The sequence below is a fragment of the Anguilla rostrata genome, chromosome 10 (assembly GCF_018555375.3).
Source record: "Anguilla rostrata isolate EN2019 chromosome 10, ASM1855537v3, whole genome shotgun sequence".
In the NCBI taxonomy this organism is placed as follows: domain Eukaryota; kingdom Metazoa; phylum Chordata; class Actinopteri; order Anguilliformes; family Anguillidae; genus Anguilla; species Anguilla rostrata.
This window is the reverse complement of record NC_057942.1, coordinates 36,822,437-36,827,482: the sequence shown is the minus strand read 5'-3', so window position 1 is coordinate 36,827,482 and position 5,046 is coordinate 36,822,437. Positions and strand designations below refer to the sequence as shown.

Below are 5,046 nucleotides of genomic sequence, written 5' to 3'. Positions count from 1 at the left end.
GGGGCGTGGTTTAGCACAGCAGCAGCGCTTGGAAACTTCAGCCAGCCCACAGCCACATGCGTTCTGGGGCTAAGATACGATAACAAATAATATTTCCTCGGATCAAAATATAAGCGTTCCGCATTGAAATAATTGTCATGGGGTTTTTTTCCCCTCAGAAACACATGGCAGAGGAAGCACTGGTGTCTATAACCTTAATTCCAGCTCAAAGCATAGATGAAAAGACTTTATAGGATATCCGTTCTTACAATTGAACATAATAGCATCGTAACATGTTCTTACTTTTGTTTGTTTATTTTTTTTACCTGAGCTGCAGTTCGATATGGGGTCCATATTACGTTCAGTTCCCTGGTCAGATATCACTGCGCTGTATTATATTACAGCGTATAAACAGGTGCAAAGTGCAAGCTGTTGTCGTCCCCAATGAAAAGCACGCATGTGAGATTGATATGGCGTATTTATTGAGATTCCTCAAAAGCACATTGTACACTCATTATGTAAGAGTAACTGCAAATTATACTGCATGTAACATGTTTCCTACACAAAACAGTAAAATAAATGTAATGCTGCAGGAATGAACCAACACTGAAATCAAGTGAAAAAAAGCTCGGCAACAATGGAATGTAAAATAGACGTCACTACATAATACGGGAAAATACACTGGCTACCACTGAACGCCCATACTTCAACTATCTATTTAAGTAAGGCGTGACGGTACCATAAATACCAAAGCGGCAAGTCTGGATTATTTCTTTTTAAAAAAGAAAACTAATACATAAAGCATCTGCATTTACAAAATCTTTTATTGGCTACAACCAGAAATTCGACTTCACGTCTCCATGGCGTCGGTTTCTGACAACACCGACGAGTCTTTGACAGGCTGTTGAGAGAGTTCTTCCGCGTCACCGTTAGTCTGCAGAAGAGAGAGGTCTACCTCGGGCAGAGGAACCCTCCAGTACTGGAATGAATTAAAAGTGCAATGGTCATCATCCGTCAGCGTCCCCTGAAAGTACATTAAAGAAAATACATTATCAGTGTTGCAGAATTACTTGTGGTAAATTTGAGATGACGGCAAAGGAAAAGAACCCCCAAATTTAAGCTGTCATGTAGGCCTAATCAAAATGAAGTGATATCAGGCTGCTAGCTTTACTTCTGTTACTTGATTTCATTCCAATGTGCACAACATTTTCTCTAGGCTTGTCCTGATATACAGTGAGATAAATCATTTTTGGGACAAAGACATTATTTCTTGATTTGGCTCGGTACTCCATAATTTTACATTTGTAATGAAACAATTCACATGCCGTTAAAGTGCATAGTCTCAGTTTTTTATTTAAGGATTTTAAAAAATACATTTTGGCTTCAGCACAGAGAAATCACAGCACTTTTTACACAGTCCTCCCCCATTTCAGGGCACCACAATGTTTGGGACAAATGGTTTCAAAGGTGATTCTGATTAGTCAGGTTCGTTCAATTGCTTCCTTAGTGAATGCATAAGACAGCTTTCAGAATCTGGTTTTGTTTCTAGGCTTCTGATTGCCTATGGAGTCTGTAAATTGGCAGTTGACAACATGAGGACAAAGTTGTGCCAATGAAAGGCAAGAACGCCATTATGAGGCTGGCAAATAAGGAAAAAAACAGTGAGAGACACAGGTCAAATCTGAGGCTTATGAAAAACTTCTGTTCGGAAAATCATTAAGAAGAAAGAGCACGGGTAAGCTCAGTAATAGCCAATGGCCTGGTAGGACAAGGAAGATCTCTACATGCCTGAAGAATTCTCACCATAATGAAGAAAAAACCTCAAACACCCGTCAAACACATCAGAAACACTCTTCAGCAGCTATCCTCAGATTTATGGCAACAGGGTTTACAAAATATTTAATATAAAAGGCTTGGAGTACTGCTAAGTAAAAGGCAAGGCTACTTATAACTAACCAGAAAAATTAGAAATAATGCTTGGCTAAGGCAGACGTTTAGTTTTTGTGGTATTCATTTACCAGATTCATGTGGGTTTTGCGGACCACCTTTCATCAGAGAAGCGCCACCTACAGGCAAAGGTATATTCCCTCCACAATCTGTCTATTAACACCAAATTAACAAATAACACAATCTGACACTATCCGTAGGGCACTGCTCATTCACAAGTGAAATAACATGCTATAATTATTTTTAAATATTTTTTATTAATTTCCTTTTCAAAGGGAAATTGCTGAAATGCAACAATTTCTCAACAAACGAATCCGACTTAAATTATGTGCAACTGGCGACGCCTTGTGTTCAGGCTAAACAATATTCTCACACGGCTCTGCGAATACAACTTGCAGTAAATTGGGGTTATTGCTATGACTAACTTACCTTATCGGGCTGTTGTAATACATTTTCAGATCCGACGCTATCGTCTCTCATTCTTTTCTTTGAAAAACTACCAGGTGAATTTAAAACAGAAATCTCTGATTGCTTGTTCTCTTCTTCAAAGAAACTTCCAGAATGCTTTAAGCTAACAATGTTGTATTTCCCTGACACGTGCGTCTCTGCAGTTCGGTTATCACGGTCCGTGGTCGACTTCTTTCGCGGTCTCGCAACTTCAGTTAATTCCTGTTCATCGGAACAAAACGCTCTCTTCCTGCAGCTCTCTGCCAAACTGGGCAGCGACGCTGGGTTCACGTTAGCTCCAAAGGCTACAGCCATGCCTGGCGACTGCGCATCAATCCTGTACAGCGAACGAGCACATCTTTTCAAGGGAGCGTCGCAGAACAAGGCGTCTTCCGCTCTCCTCTTCGTCATATATGCACACTAAATGTATAGCTGTCGAAAAGTTTTGAAAGGCACTGTATTAAAAAGCAAGGAAAATATTTAAATCTCCCCCATCAGAACTACAACTCGAAATACAATGTCTGCTTCACTCCGCCCACCCCAAACTACTTCTTTTTTCTTCTTTGGATTTTTTAAAAGCTGTTTTAAATGCCGCAAAGTGTGCATTGCCGCCACCCACTGATCTGGAGTGCAAAAACAATAAATAAATAAATAAATAAACATAAAATTCGATTGATCAGCCCCGTTGCTTTTAAGTACTGTATGAGAACTTTCTTGCTTCTGTCCCCCATAGATTCTTTCAGAATTTTGTGAACATTGAGTTTCCCCTTTGTCTCACACAAACTCATCAATATTCTTACTTACTACTATTTTTGCTATAATTATAATTTGTGCGTGCGTGTGTGTGTGTTTAAAAATAAGTAGATCATAGCTTTATAAATCGAGATAGCAATGAAAAGTTACAGCAGGACTTCATTGCTGACGTTTGAAGCGCTGGCCATAGTTAGATGTTAAATCCACTGCATTACACGGAGGACTGCGTGTGGTGATCCAGACAGACAGAGAGAGTGGGAAGGGCATTCTTATTGTTTCTTATTATTTTCTACAAGCTATTTTCTGCTCTCAGGAGGAGAGAGGGACTGTGCACGGTCCTTGAGAGAACAGGAAGTGCTCCAGAGCACAAGAGAAAACGTCAGGAAGTCTATTTGTGAGTCCTGCTATCGGGGGACGTGTGAGCCATTGTTGCTTGGTTGCGGTGATATCCTTCCTTCTGCTCGCGGGGGAGCTCTGTGCCCAAGCCATGCACTCTGCACCGCTATCTGGTCATCGTTCACACCTTCCCGAAGTTATAACCCACCCACGCCATCATACAATATAATACAGCAAATGGCTAACCTATTAATGCTACTCCCTTTGCGTATATTGTAATGTGTACTACAAAGCGACAGAAACTAGCAATATCATTCCCTATCTTAATTCTTATTGCTGCAACCTCCCGTCAGTTCAGGAAAGCACAGATAGCATGCCATAAAACTCCACTGTCCAAAAGCTGAACTCATGCAGACACTTTATGTGGAGGTAGACTGTGGGCACATGACTGACCAGTAGAGGTCACTGTTGCACAATGGGACATCCTACCAGCTAAACTGAGTTTTCAGCTCTCTTTGCTTCAAGTACATTTTGATTAAATGATGGGTTTGATCTGACAAGTAGTCAGCATTGTATAAGTATTCAGTTTCTCTAAAGAGCTTGTCAACGTAGAACCGAAAGTTTTAATATTATTACTCTGAACCTATACACATTATTTATTTCACAGTGTTTTATAGGTATTTAAAAAGTCACAAGGCAGCTGAATATCATTATTCCATAGCCTATCTTGCAGTATTGCTGATATTATGTTCAAACGTCCCCCCTTGCTGCCCAACCCCCGCCAAGCCCCCACCCCCACTCCCCTCGCCATGCCTAGCCCATATACATACTACTAAACAAGGCTGTGAGGTGTGGGTGAAATTAGTTGCATGTCATGACTTCATGGTGTGTCCCAGCTGAATGCTCGCATGACGTGTCTGAGGTCATCGTGGCTCCTGATGGATGTTGAGTGCGTGAAGGGGAAATGAGCAAATCTGACAAGACGTCAGGGTAGGGAAATGGCCACCATGAATGTTTCATGAAGCTACGTGTTGTCCAGAGGAAAATTTGACGCCCCACTCTCAGGCACAACCACATGCTACGCAATCTGACCAGCAGAGAGATGGTTTATTGTCATCATGGATGTCGAGTGGCCTGGCAGAGAGAGTGATGATATCATGGAGCATCTTAATGGCAATTTAGTGGTCAATCAGTACATGCAGGTAATGCAGGTTCTGTAGATTAATCAATCAGAAAAAAAAAATGTATATTGGATTAAAATTACTTGTACTGTGAATAATTGAAAAACATCTGGTCATGAAATTATTAAATATATGAACACAGCAAGATGGTGAGAAGAGAGTCATTCAACCATCTCATAAAATGAGCAACACCCCCCCCCCCCCCCCACGCCCAATTTAAAGGCACATCAAACCAAAATGAAACTGGGAATAAAAACAGAGGGCAAAAAAGAACTTAACATGCCTAAAAAAAGAGAGCCAAAAATGGATGAACGGTGGACTCTTTCTGCTATTTTACAATTCCGCTAAGAAAGGAGAGCCCTGCAACTGCAACATTAGCTGTTTCTCATCAGTTGTATTTCAG

General features: G+C 40.9%; 1 long non-coding RNA gene across 1 annotated transcript; it reads right to left on the bottom strand.

Moving 5' to 3' along the window:
• Positions 1-439: 439 nt before the first annotated feature.
• On the bottom strand, positions 440-3,803 carry LOC135233373 (uncharacterized). The gene is made up of 2 exons (XR_010323818.1): positions 2,356-3,803; positions 440-1,003 (listed from the first exon to the last, which is right to left on the bottom strand). It is a non-coding gene; the product is annotated as an uncharacterized LOC135233373 (long non-coding RNA).
• Positions 3,804-5,046: the final 1,243 nt, after the last annotated feature.